This window comes from Staurois parvus, unplaced genomic scaffold (genome assembly GCF_062004578.1).
Source record: "Staurois parvus isolate SC_StPar_1 unplaced genomic scaffold, SC_StPar_1.0 ptg000350l, whole genome shotgun sequence".
In the NCBI taxonomy this organism is placed as follows: domain Eukaryota; kingdom Metazoa; phylum Chordata; class Amphibia; order Anura; family Ranidae; genus Staurois; species Staurois parvus.
This window is the reverse complement of record NW_028318146.1, coordinates 4,455,855-4,476,308: the sequence shown is the minus strand read 5'-3', so window position 1 is coordinate 4,476,308 and position 20,454 is coordinate 4,455,855. Positions and strand designations below refer to the sequence as shown.

At 41.9% G+C, this 20,454-nt stretch overlaps 1 pseudogene across 1 annotated transcript; it reads left to right on the top strand.

The window, feature by feature from the left end:
• Positions 1–1,080: 1,080 nt before the first annotated feature.
• Positions 1,081–18,679, top strand: LOC149456719 (guanylyl cyclase-activating protein 2-like; annotated as a pseudogene). Its single transcript, XR_016313817.1, has 4 exons — positions 1,081–1,326; positions 4,248–4,397; positions 11,694–11,802; positions 17,583–18,679. The product of XR_016313817.1 is annotated as a guanylyl cyclase-activating protein 2-like (transcript).
• The last annotated feature ends 1,775 nt before the right edge of the window (positions 18,680–20,454 follow it).

Genomic DNA, 20,454 nt, shown 5'->3' with positions numbered 1-20,454 from the left:
AACAACCCCACACCATAATCCGCCCTCCACCAAACTTTACACTTGGCACAATGCAGTCAGGCAAGTACTGTTCTCCTGGCAACCGCCAAACCCAGACACATCCATCAGATTGCCAGACAGAGAAGTGCAAATCATCACTCCAGAGAACACGTCTCCACTGCTCTAGAATCCAGTGGTGGCGTGCTTTACACCACTGCATCCAATGCTTTGCATTGCACTTGGTGATGTAAGGCTTGGATGCACCTGCTCATCCATGGAAACCCATTCCATGAAGCTCTCTACACACTGTTGTGCTAATCTGAAGGCCATACGAAGTTTGGAGGTCTTTAGCTATTGACTCTGCAGACAGTTGGAGACTTCTGTGCATGCGCTGACCCCGCTCTGTCATTTGGTGGCCTACCACTTGGTGGCTGAGTTGCTGTTGTTGCCAGTTGCTTCCACTTTATAATCCCACTAACAGTTGACCATGGAATATTTAGTAGCCAGGAAATGTCACGGATGGACTTATTACACAGGTGGCAACCTATCATGGGACCACACTTGCAGTCACTGAGCTCCTGAGAGTGACCCATTCTTTCACAAATGTCTGTAGAAGCAGTCTGCATGCCTAGTTGACGATTTTATACACCTGTGGCCATGGAGGTGATTGGAACACCTTAATCCAATGATTTCGAGGGGTGTATCAATACTTTTGGCAATATAATGTATGTTTTTTAGACTGGCCACCTTGAGATTTTGCATACTTTTTAAGGGTATGGTGACCAAAAAAAGGTTGAGAAATGCTGAACTAGTCAACTGTTATTTCCTTTATTAGCAGAGGCCACGTGTAAAGATCCTTGGTTGGATAATAAGATCTAAAATCACCTAGAAAAGGAAAATAATTCTTTCTCAAGGGCATTTTCTTTTTTGAGCTACGGATCACCAAAGGGATTATAGGCAGATCATGAAAAGAAGCAGCCAATGTGCTATATCAATGTGTTATATCTGATTTGGACAGTTTCACTAGGTCACTGTCATTAAAGGCTGGAGGTTCCTCAAAGAATTTTATTGGCTGTCTGTAGATTCAAGTCCAGCTCAGGAATACTGGGGACATCATGGTCTGGTAACAATAAATAAGCCGGTCACTTCATTATGGGACAAAACCAGAGTTCTTCTAAGGAGGAAATTGATGTAGCAGACATACAGGAAATGTACAAGAAGTTTGTCACGGAGTGCCCCAGCGGGGCTTTATATTTGCATGAATTTAAAAGATTTTTTGGAATTTCGACTAATAATGAAGCTTCACAGTTTATCGATCGGATGTTTATCTCTTTTGACAGAAATGGGGTAAGTGATTTTTATTTTGGACCACTACAACGTAAATTCTTTATTTAAAAACTCTGCAACTACAGAGTACAAGCTAAATAAATGTAGAATCATTTTTATCACCCCCCCAAGGAAGGAACCCAATGTGTGCTGAAAGCCTAAGTTAGCCAATAATGGGGATCACTTAAAGTAAAACTAAAGCCAAAACATTTTTTTTTATTTTGGATAGAGTAAGTTATATAGTATTCTTGGATAAGAAGGAAGGAGCACCCAGTGTCCAGAAAACTACAACTTGTGTTGTGTGGTTCAAAAGAGATTTATTAGAAAAATTTCAAGATGTACATCTAGCCAACACGTTTCGGGGGAATAGACTCCCTCTTCACCAAGGCTGTTTCTGCATGCTATTGGATGTGAATGGTTCTCAGCAGGATATATTGATTACAGGATTTTGGGAAATAGATTGTCCGTGTGACGGCTAAGGATGCAGAGGCAGCACAAACCCGAGAGTAAGTTATATGTCAGCTTTAGGAAGAGATTTCCCTTTACTTTCTGTCCCATAGCAACATGAAGTATGAGGAAATCCTACTAAAGTGAGGGAAATCTCTGGTTGTCACCAGGGTCAACACAACTAGTGTCCCCATTGTTAGATTTCCCTTCTATTACTGTTCTGGCGACAACCCAAAATTTGTGATTTTCTTTCATCTTCACTCCCGGTGATAATGATCACCAGGACAAATAATGATTCTCCCTAATGCAGGAACAGACACCGATAAAAGACCTGATAGGTGTTCTAAATCCTCTCGACTCCATCCAAAACAACAACAAAAATAAGAGTTTAAACTTTAAATTCCAAAATGTTTATCTTACAATCTACATGTCTCTATCAGCAATGGGTGTGATGAGTCCTATCACAATATTGCAATAAAACCCAACAGAGATGTAATTCTACTTTCTTTTATATTATTTATTTATTAGAGGTACTTACCGTATATAGCGTCAATTTATGCAGCACTTTACATATATATTGTACATTCACATCAGTCCCTAACCCTCAAGGGGTGTACAATCTAAGGTCCCTAACCACTTCCTCTCCAGAGGATTTACCCCCCTTCCTGACCAGGCCATTTTTGGCGTTACGGCTCTGCGTTACTTTAACAATAGCGCGGTCATGCAACGCTTCAGCCAAATGAAATTTACATCCTTTTTTGCCCATGAATTGAGCTTTATTTCGGTGGTATTGATCGCCTCTGCGGTTTTTATTTTTTGCTCTATAAAAAAAAGTCCGTCAATTTTAAGAAAAAAACACAATATTTTTTACTTTTTGCTATTAAACATGTCAAGTAAAAAAATGTTAAAAATCAAATTTCATCATAAATTTAGGCCAAAATGTATTCTGCTCCATGTCTTTGCTAAAAAAAATTCCCAATACGTGTAAATTAAATGATTTATGTAAACGTTATAGCGTCTACAAATGGCAGTATAGATACTGGAATTTTTTTTGATTAGTACTGGCGGAGATCAGCGACTTATAGCGGGACTGAGCATTCTGACACTGGGGGAGAACTGACTTGGTGTCACTGACATCCCCAGTGACACCAATACAGTGTTCAGTGCTAAAAAAAAGCAATAACACTGTACTAATGGCACTGGGCAGGAAGGGGTTAACATGATTTGCGATCAAAGGGTTAACTGTGTACAGGGAGTGTTTTACTGGAGGGCAGTGTCTATGTGCTTCACTGTAATCACACTGCTTTGGATGGCTGTGCTGTGCACAGCCATCCAAGGCAGTGTGCCCGAGCTGACAGTTCTTCTCCCTGTCGGAGATCATTGGAAATCACTGGGTGAGTAATCACCAATCGGAACCCAGGGATTGACAGTCGCGGCTAACTTACATTCATACATACACATACTAGGACCAATTTAGACAGCATCCAGTTCACCTACCAGCATGTCTTTGGAGTGTGGGAGGAAACTGGAGTACCTGGAGGAAACCCACACAAGCACAGGGATAACATGCCAATTGCAGGCAGGTGTTGCTGTGGTTGGGATTCAAACCAACAACCCTAGTGTTGCCAGGCAGAAGTGCTAACCATTTAGCCACTGTGCTGCCCCACATTATAAGAAAAATATGTAGGTTGGGTTTGGACTTTAAAAGAAAAACTATACCAATTTGCATTAATTTATTTTTTGTAACTTTTCAGAGGGCAGTATAGCAGAGGCTGACAGGCCTTCAGGAGGTGCAACTGCTGTCTTCTTCTGCCTATTTTTTAAAAATTTGCCAAGCAGCAGTTTACCTTTGTGGGACCACAACACCACAAGCCAAGCATTTGGGGTGCAGCCCCATTGAACTCCGCTAGTTTATCAGGTGGTGCCACCTATTAGACTTTGCAGGCAGAGTTAAAAATTACATGGTATGTCTACAGCCCTGCCCGCTGTAATGTAAGGATGCAGGTGTGTGGTAACATGGTGGCCCAACTACCTGTTTTTACCACCCCCAGCCCTTAACAAATAAAACGAAAATGGGAAATCTGTGTAACTGGTCTCCATATATATAGGGAAGCAGACCTCTGTGCATGTATTGGGGCAAATGTATTCCCCTTTTAAACACATGTACCTGTGTGCACCAGAGGAATCATTATTGTCTATGGATCTTTTCATACCTGTTTAACGTGATTCCATGCAATGTGAAAAAAAGGCATAGGTGCTTCTTTTGGTGCATTTTTGGAACCATAGACTTCAATGGGGGTGCAAAAATATGCATGAAAGTGCATCACAAAAACACATAAGAAACACATTAAATGTACAAAAAACAAGACATGAAAACACAGAAATGGTTCTAAGTGACCCTTACATGTATTCCAGGTGAGCGTTGTCGGTGTCATTGCTCATACAGCAGTATTTAAGAAGACCTGATCTGCTTCCACAATTTCTTTCCATCCCAGGACAACACAATCGATTTTCTGGAATACGTGGCTGCCTTGAATCTCACTCTGCGGGGGAAACTGGAACATAAGTTGAAGTGGTCTTTTAAAATGTACGATAAGGATGGCAATGGTTGTGTAGACAAGAAGGAGCTGAAGGAGATTATCCAGGTAATGATTGAATATACAAGAACCATGTTTTCCATTCCAATGCATAAAAAATATTAAAGAAGAAGTAGGGCCAAAGCTCTTTCGGCCGTACTTCTCCTGTAGGTCACAGGAGTGCACTTTGTTCTGCTCTCCTGTGCTGAAGGTATTAGTCAAAATAAGAAAATGCTATATAAAAACTTAAATATTTTGATCTTCGGCAAGATGGCGCACGCGAAATGCGCATGCGCCATTCGGTCTATATAAAGCTTTCATCTGACGTCCGGCAGTATTCGCATACTCCTTCTGAAGAAGTGCGTGGCACGAAACGTGTTAAGGAGGAGCCATACGCCATGACGTCACGCTGCCGGAGCCTTGTGAAGGTCCGGCGGCCATCTTGCTTTTTGGAGGGTCAGTTTATCTACATTATAACTGAGACCTGATGCATTGTTTTTATCTACTTTTCCACGTGGATGGCTGCACAATTTTTATAAATGTTGCTATTATTGGAAATCACTACACTATGGGCTACTTCTTTTCTGTCTCTATACCGAGCTAAATAATTTACAGAGCCTAGTGTGGAAGACAGCTGCAGGGCTGCTCAGGATCCAGAGGAGGGAGATTCCTTTTCCAGGCTGCATCACCCGTTCCACCTTAAAGGGGACCTCTGGCTGAAATACACCTTACACATATGGATGACAGCTGCAGGGCTGCCTAGAATCCAGAGGAGGGAGATTCCTTTTCCAGGCTGCATCATCCGTTCCACCTTAAAGGGGACCTCTGGCTGAAATACACCTTACACATATGGATGACAGCTGCAGGGCCGCTTAGGATCCAGAGGAGGGAAATTCCTTTTCCAGGCTGCATCATCCATTCCACCTTAAAGGGGACCTCTGGCTGAAATACACCTTACACATATGGATGACAGCTGCAGGGCTGCTTAGGATCCAGAGGAGGGAGATTCCTTTTCCAGGCTGCATTATCCGTTCCACCTTAAAGGGGACCTCTGGCTGAAACATACCTTACGTATATATGCGTATTAAAAATACGCATATGGGGAGTGCGTATTTTTATACTTCAGTATTTTTATTGAAAATTGGTATACAGTGGTATACACGGAAATAGAAACACTTTTCACCTACATGGTGAAATGGTGTGCATAAACATACTCAGAGAGCATATAGGCACATGAAAAACAAAAATATTAGTCAATGACATTATATACAGAAACTACCATCCCCATCGGGCAGCAAACGTTTCAGCAGTCATTGAATAAAGGCATTGCCATAAAAATTTTACCAACAGTATGAAAACCAATTCAGAAAGAAAAAGGATTAAGATTAGAGAAATCATAAGAAAAGATCCAGAATAGGACAGAAAAGAGGGGGGAGAAGAAAAAAAAAAGGGGGGAGAAGGAGAGGGTCAGCCGCAGTAATATTAGGTTATGGAGATATATCTGATCCATGGTTCCCACGTCACCTCAAATCTAGAAACATCATTATGGACAATGCTTGTAAGTTTATCGTTTACCATTATCCAATTTAGTTTTTGTTTAACCCTGTCTAGCGGGATCAGTGATTGTCTCCAACTTCTAGCTATGGTAATGCGTGCCGCCAGTAAAAGGTAAAGAATTAATTTAGTCAATTTTTTGGGAACATCAGCGGGAAGCAAATGAAATAAGGCCACTTCCGGTGATCCACGAATATTAATTCCTGTTACCGAATAGATGGAATTAAACATTCGGATCCAAAACCTATTCACAACCGGATACTTCCACCAGATATGGAACATAGTGCCCTCTTGTCTGCACTGTCGGAAGCAACTAGGTGATACTGAAGGGTACATTTTAACGAGGCGCGTAGGAAGTAGCGTTTTATAATTGGCTTCAATCAGAGCAGTATTAATCGAAATCTTTGATAACATGTGGGCCGCATTCTGCTAAGTTTCCAGGTCTAGTGAGCTACTCAAATCCCTTTCCCATTGAGTCCTATAAGATAATTTAGTAAGTGGATCAACAAGGGAAGCATAGATAATGGACCAATGACCCCTCATCATCCCAGTTGCCCCACAGGAGACCTCTAAATGAGTGAGTGTGCAAGGTTCTGCGATTAATTTGAGTTTGCTAGAGATAAATGAGATAAGTTGATAGTAGCGAAACAATTCCTCAGAAGACATCTGATACTTTGTCAAAAAACACTGGAGAGAACGAGGACGGAATCCATCCAGGTAGTCTCCAATACGCAGAAAACCCTTATTCATCCACCATTGAAACACAGACGGTGTTAAGCCAGGAATAAACTCGGGATTATAAAAAACTGGAGCTACTGGGGTATGTGGGGAGAAGAAAGGTTTTTTGAGCCCGCCATCTATCCCACACCGTTAATGAATAAGACAACGTAGGACACCAAATAGGAGGACGTAATAGACTGGGGAGCCACATAAGAGCACCAAAAGCATAAGGGTGGCACCAGGGGCGGACTGACCATTTGGAAACTCGGGCACTGTCCAAGGGCCCGGGGTCAGTAGGGGACCCCATGAGATGCCCATGGTACCTTTTTCATAGGTTTTTTTTGAGTTTGGCCAAGGACACAGGGGCCCCATGATCCCCTATTGCCCGGGGCCCCATGAGTTGTCAGTCCGCCCCTGGGTGGCACGATAAGGCCTCAATGCCAACCCACTGGGGGACATAACCCCTGGCTGTAGTGCAAGATAACGGAGCTATCTGAGCCGCCTGGGGAGTGCGTATTTTTACCATACCCCTGGCACATCACTGAATATCCCATCAGCACATTGAATATAATTCATGATCATTTGAATATAGATCTTCACTCAATGTCACAGATATATGGACGTTTATTTATTTATTCACGTTCACAAGGACTATAAAGTCACTGTAGCACTTTGATGATATATTTCACTTTCTTTTATTTATTTTAGCACAATTTATTTGGGATCACCTGGCATTTTCCATTTTTATTGGTTTACAAGCGCTGCACGTTTATATTTTATATGTCTTCTGAAGGTTATTTGGTTGCCTTTTGTGTGCAATAGCAGCTGTTTTAAGCGCTCGCTGATTTCTATACATTTTATGGAAAGAAGTATAGAAGGCAGTAGAAGGGAAGTGCAGGCTTAGCACTCAAGCCAAAGCCGAGGAGCGAACATTTATTTGGGAAGTTATACACTACCTCTTTTGTTGTTCAGGACAGCTGTGGATTACAGAAGTTGGATCCATTATGTCGCCACAATACTTTATACAGTAAGAAGTTACTGATTAACTTTGGCTTCCCTGTGCACAAGGGATGTGATCCACAGGGCTCTCTGGAAGTCCCCTTTTCTGGACACCTGGGGGAATAAGGTAAAGCTCCACTACATCAGAGCTAAAGATTAGGCAGTAAGGACTTGTTCCTCTTTTTGGTTCCCCCCTTCAGGGGGAAGGAATTATAGAAGACAGTAGAAGGGAAGTGCAGGCTAATGAATCAAGCCAAAGCCGAGGAGCGAACATCTATTTGGGCAGTTATACTCTACCTCTATTATTGTTGAGGACAGCTGTGCATTAATGAAGTTGGATCCGTTATGGTGTCACAATACTTTATACAGTAAGAAGTTACTGATTAACTTTACCTTCCTTGTGAATGTTTGCACAAGGGATGTGATCCACAGCCACACCTGGGGAGTATTATAGTAAACATTGTCTGTGTAAATCTGGATGTTGAGCCCAGAAAGGAATGAGGGGCCAGTGTGTGGATACCCCTGGGAGTGGGTGGGGGGGGTTGAACAGGCATAGCCAGGAGGGTGGAGGGGTCCAGTCTTCAACCATCATCTTCACACAGGGAAACACAATCTGGGCTAAGAAGAATGTTTGATCTGGAAGTCGGTACAACCCGTAAGGTGACCTTGCTGCTTGCTGTGGCCTTGCATGAGACATTCTGAAACCTGCCTACAAGCTGATGTCACTCTGCCGGTCCAGACTCTGGAGAGATCCTGACTTTAATGTCAGGTTCCACCCAAATGCCTGAACCATCTGCTTCTGCCCCCTCCACAGCCCAGCACTCCAAAGAGTGCTGGAGGGGCAGAGCAGAGAGTCAGTGACTGACAGTCACTGTCTCTCTGCTCACTGAAGACCAATAACTGAGCAATCAGTGATCTTTGATCACTCAGTTCTCAGGGTAGAGCCAGCGGGGGACAGATGCAGCATCGGATCAATGTTGCATCTACTTAGGTATTTATGTCTGTTTTTTTTAAAACTTCACTTTTAAAGCCAAATTTAAGCCTTAATTTAAAAAAAACAAAAAAAAAACAAATTGCCAACACTTTTTAAAAGAAAAAAAAACAGCTTTATTCACCTTGCTCCAAGGTCCAGTGGCGCACCCCTCTGGGTTAAATGGTGAGCCCAGGACAGCACAGGACACCCTGTTGTGTGCTTTGTCATACCAGCCTGGGCTTACAGGAGAAAGTTGCAGAGAACCCACTGTCAAGGAAAGAAGAGGAGAATGAGGACCTGTGACGTCATATGTGGCGTGAATGCACAGAAGACACTGTATGTATGTAGAAAAAGAGGGGCCTTTGGCTGCTGCATGGTGGAGGAGTGGGGAGGCTGCTACACTGGAATTTGGCTTTAAAAGGAGCAATAAGTGCCTCATGGTCATGGACAAATTGGCATCTTGTGGGACATTGAGGCCAGGAACCCAGGGATGCAGCTATCCACCAGTGTTGGAAAATAATCACATAAGGAACCATTAGCTGAATGAAGCTTGTGTCCAGGGAGGCTCATCTGTCATCATCCCAACCCCATGCGATTATTCCTGAACGCTGGTGGACAGCTGTGACTGCTGACAGCCTGTCATTGCTTCGTAAGACTTCCCAGCTGTGGCTGTCCACACACAACCTGGGCTCCTGGCCACAGTCTTCTGCAATATGCTTGTCATACCATAGCCAATTTGGTTGTGTGGATTAGGCCTTAAAGAGGCAAACAGCATATGCTATTTGCCTCTCTCTATTACTCAAACTTCCAAAGAGCTGTTGGAACACAATAGGTGAGAGGATGAATGGCTTATTTAGTTGTATGTGTAAATCTCAGCTTGAGCTATTGTGCTCTTTAAACAAATAGATTTTTTTTTTCAGCAAAGCAGTTGTTTGTTGCGAAAGGGAGTTTAGAGCTCCAACTGCTAGCTTGAAATTAAAACACAAAATGAGAAATTCATAAAAAGTGTCATAGATGCTCACTGGATTGCGATAGTGTAACAAATGGCACAACTTATGACAGATTCATGTATGTGATAGAACAGCAATGGGCAAACTACGGCCCGGCGGACCTTTTAATCTGGCCCGCGAAGCGTGATACTGTCAGGATGGCTGTCAGGATGTGTGTAGGCGGGGCAGCGTGACGAACGTGAGGGGAGCTAGGATCCTCTCACAGTCCACCCTGAAGACCGGAACGGCGCGGGAACACGGCGAGAGGAACGCGCGGAGCAAAGGTAAGTGAATTGAATTACTATAGGGGGGATGAATTACTATAGGGGGGATGAATTACTATATGGGGGATGAATTACTATGGGGGGTGAATTACTATATGGGGGATGAATTACTATGGGGGATGAATTACTATGGGGGATGAATTGCTATATGGGGGATTAATTACTATGGGGGATGAATTACTATGGGGGATGAATTACTATGGGGGATGAATTACTATATGGGGGATGAATTAATATGGGGGATGAATTACTATGGGGGATGAATTACTATGGGGGATGAATTACTATATGGGGGATGAATTACTATGGGGGATGAATTACTATATGGGGGATGAATTACTATGGGGGATGAATTACTATGGGGGATGAATTACTATGGGGGATGAATTACTATATGGGGGATGAATTACTATGGGGGATGAATTACTATGGGGGATGAATTACTATATGGGGGATTAATTACTATGGGGGATGAATTACTATGGGGGATGAATTACTATGGGGGATTAATTACTATGCTTACTATGGGGGAATATTACTATACTTACTATGGATGACACATACACATCATTTATCTACTCTTGGTCCGGCCCCTGGGTCCAATATATGAACCCATTGCGGCCCTCAAGTCAAAAAGTTTGCCCACCCCTGTGATAGAACCTGTTGGAGAATTGTCTCAGAAGTCCGTGACACAAGACAGTTACTCCAACATGGAAGAAGTCTTATTTGCCTCCACTTTCCTTATCACCAAAATGGTGGTATTTCTGTATGAATTTGTCGCAACAATAAAGATGGACAGTAAAATAAGAACTTGTTGCACAAATACGAATTGCACAAAGTTTCATGAATTTGGTGCAAGGTTTCTGACTACACCCACACTGCCAAAAATGTGTTGCAAATGTGCATTTGAATTGCCCTCAAAATATCCAGTGCAGTATTTCATATTTACCCAAACATAATAAATTAGGAAAATACGTTTTATATGCAAAATCACTAGCAACCAGAAATCAAAGCCCTGCCCCACTGGGGTGGAACAAGCAGCAAATTAAAGTTAGAGAAAAGTTGGAGTTGACTATCTCTAACTCCGGGCCAATGAGTCAGATAGCACTGAAGCTGTTGGATCAGCAACACAGCCAGGGATCTACAAGTTTGAGAAGGATAGTTGGGGATGAGTAAAATTAAGAGTTTTCTTTCTAGCAAAAATTGGGGCAAAATTAGGAGATACATTTGGCAAATTTTGGTGAAATGTATGCCCACCACCAAAAAACGCCTTAAATCGGTCAAGAAAGACTGATTTAAGGAGTGTTTTGGGGGTGGGCATACATTTCACCAAAATTTGCCAAATGTATCTCCTAATTTTTGCCCCAATTTTTGCCAGAAAGAAAACTCTTAATTTTGCTCATCTCCAACTATCCTTCTCAAACTTGTAGATCCCTGGCTGTGTTGCTTATCCAACAGCTTCAGTGCTATCTGAATCATTGACACGGAGTTAGAGATGGTTCAGAGGAACCTTTGATAGAAATTTCAGGTCTTGAGGAACCCTGCCATAATTAATTTATACTGAGTCAGTGAGAAGAATGCCCCTTTATATTGGTGGTCAATGGGAAGAATGCTCTACCAAATGGCATTGGACCCAAATGTATTCAAGCACCATCAGATAGTAGGTCTATAATCCACAGCTCAAGGAATCCTTAGCAACTTCTGTAGGAATCCTAGTTGAGAACAGCTCTCTAAATATTTAAAAATATAGGGTAATCTTTTTTTTCCAGACAAATTTCACCTAAAATCATAGATTATATCAATAAATCGTTGGGTAATAAAAGAATTGCATCAACTTTGTTTTTAGTCAATTTACAGCATTAAGAAAGATTGGAAGAGAGCCCAAGACGCACAGCTACTAAGTCCAGATGATGTTTGTGAGAGAATCTTTCAACTGGTGGATGAAAATGGAGATGGTAAGAGCTTGCCAAAGTTCAGCTTTTACACATTCATTTTTGTGCATTCTGTACTTTATTATATGTAATTACTCCCTCCACACATTTTCATGCTTTGCTGTGCCCCTCCCATTTTTAAAAATATAAGAAAATTGGAAGATATTGCACACAAGTCCCTGTATGGGAGACATCAGGAAACCTGTATAGTTAATTGCAACTGAACATTTTTGTTTTTGGGTTTAGATACTTATAATCTCACGCTTAAATTTACCCTTAAATATTAATCTAAACCCCTAAAGCCAGAGGCTTCCTTAGGGTTGGTGTCACCCGGTGCAGTAACATGTGGTGTCACTGGAGAGGAAGGAGTGGTGCCAATGTAGCGGTAAAATGAGTATCCCGTAAAGATACAGTCATGGCCGAAATTGTTGGCACCCTTGATATTTCTCCAGGAAATCATGTATTTCTCACGAAACGTATTGCATTAACACATGTTTTGCTATACACATGTTTATTCCCTTTGTGTGTATTGGGACAAAACAAAAAAAGGGAGGAAAGAAAGCAAATTCGACATAATGTCACACAAACCTCCAAAAATGGGCTGGACAAAAGTATTGGCACCCTTTCACAACTGCGGATAAATAAGAATGTTACAAGCATGTGATGCTCCTGTAAACTCACCTGGGGCAAGTAACAGGTGTGGGCAATATAGAAATCACACCTGAAAGCAGATAAAAAGGAGAGACGTTCACTTAACCTTTGCATTGTGTGTCTGTCTGTGCCACACTAAGCATGGACAACAGAAAGAGGAGACGAGAACTGTCTGAGGACCTGAGAACCAAAATTGTGGCAAAATATCAACAATCTCAAGGTTACAAGTCCATCTCCAGAGAACTAGATTTGCCTTTGTCCACAGTGCGCAACATTATCAAGAAGTTTGCAACCCATGGCACTGTAGCTAATCTCCCTGGTCGTGGACGGATGAGGAAAATTGATGAAAGATTGCAACGCAGAATAGTCCGGATGGTGGATAAGCAGCCCCAAACATGTTCCAAAGACATTCAAGCTGTCCTGCAGGCTCAGGGAGCATCAGTGTCAGCGCGAACTATCCGTCGACATTTAAATGAAATGAAACGCTATGGCAGGAGACCCAGGAGGACCCCACTGCTGACACAGAGACATAAAAAAGCAAGACTACAGTTTGCCAAAATGTACTTGAGTAAGCCAAAAGCCTTCTGGGAAAACGTCTTGTGGACAGATGAGACCAAGATAGAGCTTTTCGGTAAAGCACATCATTCTACTGTTTACCGAAAACGGAATGAGGCCTACAAAGAACAAAACACAGTACCTACGGTAAAATATGGTGGAGGTTCAATGATGTTTTGGGGTTGTTTTGCTGCCTCTGGCACTGGGTGCCTTGACTGTGTGCAAGGCATCATGAAATCTGAGGATTACCAAAGGATTTTGGGTCGCACTGTAGGGCCCAGTGTCAGAAAGCTGGGTTTGCGTCCAAGATCCTGGGTCTTCCAGCAGGACAATGACCCCAAACATACGTCAAAAAGCACTCAGAAATGGATGGCAAAGAAGCGCTGGAGAGTTCTGAAGTGGCCAGCAATGAGCCCAGATCTAAATCCCATTGAACACCTGTGGAGAGATCTTAAAATTGCTGTTGGGAAAAGGTGTCCTTCCAATAAGAGAGACCTGGAGCTGTTTGCAAAGGAAGAGTGGTCCAAAATTCCGGGTGAGAGGTGTCAGAAGCTTATTGATGGTTATAGGAAGCGACTGATTTCAGTTATGTTTTCCAAAGGGTGTGCAACCAAATATTAAGTTAAGGGTGCCAATACTTTTGTCCAGCCCATTTTTGGGGTTTTGTGTGACATTATGTCATATTTGCTTTTCTGCCTCTGTTTTATATTTGTTCCAATACATACAAAGGGAATAAACATGTGTATAGCAAAACATGTGTTAATGCAATACCTTTTTTGTGTGAAATACTTGATTTTCAGGAAAAATATCAAGGGTGCCAACAATTTCGGCCATGACTGTATATATCCGCTGAAACAACTGCGCATGTGCCGGTTTCAGGCCGAAGAAGCCGATCTCAGACTTTAGCACAGAGCTGGCACAGTTAACCCCTTACAGGCTGCAAACCGCTGAAGCTGATCCCACATATCACTATGGGTTGCAAGATCAGTTAACCCCGTATAGGTTGAACCCGACTTATAGGTTGAAAATGGCTTTTAGTAGCTACAGTACATGGTTTGTTTTACTTCTTTTACATTATTCTACTTTGTTTTGTCCATCCTTTAGTTCTCTCTGTATGTTTTTTTACTCTGATCTTTTATATTGGATCTATTGGAAAAAAAATTTCAGTGGCAGGAAGGAGATTGTAGGAAGCACAAACGTGGCAGAACTGATATGTAATAGCTGTGTTCTTTTTCTGTCTCATATAATATGTCTCAAGTCTATGACTGTTTCCTGAGACATTTACCCATCAACTTCTAAAGCATGTGCGGAGTCCTGTAGCATGTCCACAGTCCTTAACCAGCTCTTGTAGCATACCTGTAGTCTCTGACATTATCCTGTAGCACACCCACAGTTTCAGACTAACTCCTGTAGCATGTCCACCATCTATTGTAGCATGGCTGTAGTCTCTGACCATCTCCTGTAGTATGTGTCATAGTCTCTGACCATCTCCTGTTGCATATCAATAGTCTCTGAACATCTTTAATAGCATGGCTATAGTCTCTGATCATTGCCTCTATCATGTCTGCAGTCTCTGACCATCTCCTGTAGCATGCCTGTAATCTCTGCCCATTTCCTGTAGCACATTCATAGTCTCTGGCCATCTCCTGTAGCATGTTCACAGGCTCTTACCATCTCCTGTAGCATGCCTGTAATCTCTGACCATTTCCTGTAGCACATTCATAGTCTTTGGCCATCTCCTGTAGCATGTTGACAGGCTCTGACCATCTCCTTTAGCATGCCTGTAATCTTTGACCATCTCCTGTAGCATACCTGTAATCTCTGACCATCTCCTGTAGCACGTTCATAGTCTCTGGCCATCTCCTGTAGCATGTTAACAATCTCTGGCAATCTCCTGTAGCATGTTCAAGGCTCTGACCATCTCCTGTAGAATGCCTGTAATCTCTGACCATCTCCTGTAGCACATTCATAGTCTTTGACCATCTCCTGTAGCATGTTCACAGGCTCTGACCATCTCCTGTAGCATGCCTGTAATCTCTGACCATTTCCTGTAGCACATTCATAGTCTTTGGCCATCTCCTGTAGCATGTTGACAGGCTCTGACCATCTCCTTTAGCATGCCTGTAATCTTTGACCATCTCCTGTAGCATGCCTGTAATCTCTGACCATCTCCTGTAGCACGTTTATAGTCTCTGGCCATCTCCTGTAGCATGGTAACAATCTCTGGCAATCTCCTGTAGCATGTTCAAGGCTCTGACCATCTCTTGTAGAATGCCTGTAATCTCTGACCATCTCCTGTAGCGCGTTCATAGTCTCTGGCCATCTCCTGTAGCATGTTCACAGGCTCTGACCATCTCTTGTAGAATGCCTGTAATCTCTGACCATCTTCTGTAGCACATTCATAGTCTTTGACCATCTCCTGTAGCATGTTCACAGGCTCTGACCATCTTCTGTAGCATGCCTGTAATCTCTGACCATTTCCTGTAGCACATTCATAGTCTTTTTCCATCTCCTGTAGCATGTTCACAGGCTCTGACCATCTCCTTTAGCATGCCTGTAATCTCTGACCATCTCCTGTAGCACGTTCATAGTCTCTGGCCATCTCCTGTAGCATGTTCACAGGCTTTGACCATCTCGTGTAGAATGCCTGTAATCTCTGACCATCTCCTGTAGCATGTTAACAATCTCTGGCAATCTCCTGTAGCATGTTCAAAGCTCTGACCATCTCTTGTAGAATGCCTGTAGCTTCTCACAGCTTTCTGTAACAATACATTCACTGAATGGTAATGTCAGGGGAAGCATTTAAGGCTCCCTATATCAAGCTGACCACCAATGCCCTACAGTGTATCCAAACCCAAGAATATTAATGTAATACTGTATATTGGTGGCTGCATTAGATTACATTTTTGGGCTTTTTGTTCCCTTTATTTTAACCTGGTGACCCAGCCAGTAACACGTTTCCTGTACTAAGGTGACCATGCTCAGTCACTGTACTGTGTCTTTAGAGAAGCTATGTTGTCCCCCTAAGACAGGCAATGTCTACAGAACACCTCCCCTGTCTTTATCTACATAACATAGAGGGGAGGAGTTCTGAAGTTCACAAAGTTATCTGGGAGCCAGGTAACTGATGTAACGCCCTCCAGGTTAGCCGAATAGTTTTTTGCAAGATAGAGGCCAGGTAGCAGCATGGGGTGAGCCAGCCTGGGGGTGGGGCAGTGAGTTCACTTCAGGACAGGCTGGGAGGTTCTACAGGTCAGGGCTTCTGGAACCCTTCCAGAAACTGGAGAAGTTTCTGCTACAGGGGAGGAGGCCCAGATCTGCATGTATGAGGGACCTTGGCCAATCCCCTGGCAGGAGACTGGGCATGATGACCAGGGCAACCCTTAAAGATGACAGAGCCTGGTGAGAGAGGGGAGTTGAGTTGAAGATGGATTGAAAGAAATCTGGAGTGTGGAGTCTGGGAGGGGGTCCCAGGGAGGGGAGCCTACCTACAGGCTGGTTGCTGGACGGATCTCCACTTCTTAAAGTCTCCTGGAGAGGACATCTTAAGCAGCAGGGAAGGAGTTAGCCCAGCGAAAGGCCTGAAAGCAACTACCAACCCACCATGCTGACAGGATAGGACAGTGTGAGTATTTCTACACCCCAGGGGCGGACTGACCATTTGGAAACTCGGGCACTGCCCGAGGGCCCAGGGTCAGTAAGGGGCCCCATGAGATACCCCTGGTACCTTTTTCATAGGGTTTTTAGAGTTTGGGCAAGGACACAGGGGCCCCATGATCCCCTATTGCCCGAGGGCCCCATGAGTTGTCAGTCCGCCCCTGCTACACCCCCTGGGCCGGATAAGGGGAGAGGGCAGTCAGGTGCAATACCCAACTAGTGTTCATCTGGGACTGCTTAACTTTAAGCTCTTGGGACCCCCTTGCTCAGGGATACCCTCAGCACAGTTGGGTGACGGGGAGGATTTATCCGGGGTCTAAGGAGGTACACCAAAAAAGGGACAGTACTATATTTTTGCCAGTCCACCTTTTTTGTATATAGTTGCTAAGAAATTTGTCCTCGAGTTCTACAGTTCCTCGGGCTTCCCATATACCCCCTAAACCCCACCTAATTTGTTAACCCCTAAATAAAAACAACTAAAAACCAGCACGAGGACTGTTTACTAAGTCTGAAGGTACAAGTTTGAAAAATTGCCTGGCTGTGCAGAGCATAGGGGGACCCAAATCTAACTCAGCGGCCCTTACGGGAAGTAGTGCTAATGGGTTATAAAAAATATATACAATAAAAATAAAACAAATACGAGAAGTTCATTGTCCAGGTTTACATATACTTGAACTCTGAACAGAGGTTGGCATTTCTACAATCATGGTAATATAAGTTATGACAGCATTTAAAGTTCTGTTTTCACTGATAAGACTACTGTGTCACCAATACCAAACATCCATAAAAATATTCAGTATGCTGCAATATGGCAAAAGTAGTAGTGCCTACATGTAGTACCCAAAAGGATCTGTGCCGAAAAACCTTGTCAGTGGAAAAACATACCTGAATCAAATGGTCGGCAAAAAAATAACAATTTTTTTCATGGTTTTCTTTTTCAGGCCAACTCACTTTACATGAGTTTGTGGAAGGAGCAAAAAAGGACATATGGGTTTCAAAGATGTTACAACTGGATACTAATCCCTGTTCCTAGTTTATGGAGCAAAGGAGGAAAAGTGCATTGTTTTAGAGAGAAGACATCTGACCTATTCTCAAATGCATAAAGCTGGCCACTTATGTTACAATCTGATTGTGCAATCTCCCTTAGGCCTGTTTCACACAGGCTTCAGCTTGTATAAGGGCAGTGTGAACAGCAAGCTTTGACAAAGCATTTGCAGGGCTTTCAGCAAATTTAGTTGAATCTTTTAAAGTATCATTCAACTTCTGAACACAGAATCTAAAGGGAGAGCTGATTGGCACTTTAACCACTTCCGTGCCGCCCTATAGCAGAAATACGTATATGTATATATATATATGTGATTTTGCAGCTCCGGGTAGGGGGCACATGCGTGACCTACCCGCGTCGCTAATCGCGGCCTCGGCTGTCAATCACCAGTGATTCCCCACCGGTACCCGCTGATCACCGAGTATTACCGATGGGGGAGAGACCTGTATATAAACAATACAGATCTCTCCCCTGTCTGCTCCTGCACCCTGCTTTGTATTGCTCTGCATAGCACAGCCATACAAAGCAGTGTGCTTACAGTGGAAAGCACTCACAAAGCACACAGTGAAACAGCACACAGTTAACCCTTTGATCGCCCCACATGTTAACCCCTTCCTGCCCAGTGCCATTAGTACAGTGTCAGTGCTTTTTATTAGTACTGATCACTGAATTGGTGTCACTGGGGATGTCAATGACACCAAGTCCATTCCCCCCCAGTGTCAGAATGCCCGCCGCAGTCCCGCTATAAGTCGCTGATCGCTGCCATTACTAGTAAAAAAAATGTTAAAAAATAATTTCACTATATATACTGCCATTTGTAGACGCTATAAATTGCATGTTATTCAATTAATTTACATGTATTGGGATTTTTTTCAGCAAAGACATGTCGCAGAATACATTTTGGCCTAAATTTATGACGAAATTTGATGTTTAAAATAATTTTACTTGACATGTTTAATAGCAAAAAGTAAAAAATATTGTTCTTTTTCAAAATTGTCGGTCTTTTTTTGTTTATCGCGCAAAAAATAAAAAATGCACTGGCGATCAAATACCACTGAAAGAAAGCTCTATTTGTGGGGAAAAAATGACATAAATTTCGTTTGGGTGCAGCGTTGCATGACCGCGCAATTGTCAGTTAAAGTGGACTTACCCTATAGAGATATTGTGTTCAGGGCTGTGTGATGGACAAGGAGCCAATGTAAAGAACATAGGGAGCCATCTAGTGTCCAATTTGTAAACTGCAATTATTAATAGATAAAGAAAAGTCAAACTTGAACATGACATTCTTTGCTTAATGTTTATTTACAGGAATTGTAAACATAAAACAAGAGTAAAGCATGTAAGTACAGAGCCTCAGTACATGTCAAATACAGTCAAATATTGAACTACATACATCACAGACTGTCCAATGTATATTCTAAACAGAGAACACACAGTACCAATGACTCCAGCATATGAGTTAAAGCATTTCCAAACCCAGAAAGGAAAAACAAACAATATATTGCAACTTGCCAATCCTTACACCTGGTGGCTTCATTATTTTTTTAAGCTTTTTTTAACCTTTATTTTCACCTGGCGAAAAAAAAAAAACAGATTAGTTTACATCTGTTTTTCATCAGTTTACATCTGTTTCTCTTCAGTTTACATCCCTCCTTTTTTTTTCATCAGTTCAAAGAAATAATGGATCAGTTTACATCCATTTGTTTATCGGTTTACATCCATTTCTCATCAGTTTACATTAATTTTTTTCCATCAGTTTACATCCATTTTTTACATCAGTTTACATTCGTTTTTTTCATCAGTTCAAAGAAAAAATGGATCAGTTTACATCCATTTTATTTTATCAGTTTACATCCATTTCTCATCAATCTACATTCATTTTTTTCCATCAGTTTGCATCCATTTTTCATTAGTTTACATCCCTTTTTTTCAGCAGTTTACATCTGTTTTTCATCAGTTTACATCCATTTTTCATCAGTTTCCATTCATTTTTTTTCCATCAGTTTCCATCCATTTTTCATCAGTTTACATCCATTTTTTCCCATCAGTTTGCATGCCTTTTTTTCATCAGTTCAAAGAAAAAATGGATCAGTTTACATCCATTTTTTTTTTATCAGTTTACATCCATTTTTTTTTTATCAGTTTACATCCATTTCTCATCAGTTTACATTCATTTTTTTCCATCAGTTTACATCCATTTTTCATCAGTTTACATTCATTTTTTTTCCATCAGTTTACATCCATTTTTCATCAGTTTACATCCATTTTTTTCCATCAGTTTGCATGCCTTTTTTTCATCAGTTCAAAGAAAAAATGGATCAGTTTACATCCATTTTTTTTATCAGTTTACATCCATTTCTCATCAGTCTACATTCATTTTTTTCCATCAGTTTACATCCATTTTTTATTAGTTTACATCCCTTTTTTTCATAAGTTTACATCTGTTTTTTATCAGTTTACATCCAATTTTCATCAGTTTACATCCATTTTTTTCCATCAGTTTACATTCGTTTTTCATCAGTTTACATCCATTTTTTTCCATCAGTTTGCATGCCTTTTTTTTCATCAGTTCAAAGAAAAAATGGATCGGTTTACATCCATTTTTTTTATCAGTTTACATCCATTTTTCATCAGTTTACATCCATTTCTTTCCATCAGTTTACATTAGTTTTTCATCAGTTTACATCCATTTTTTCCATCAGTTTGCATGCCTTTTTTTTCATCAGTTCAAGGAAAAACTGGATCAGTTTACATCCATTTCTCATCAG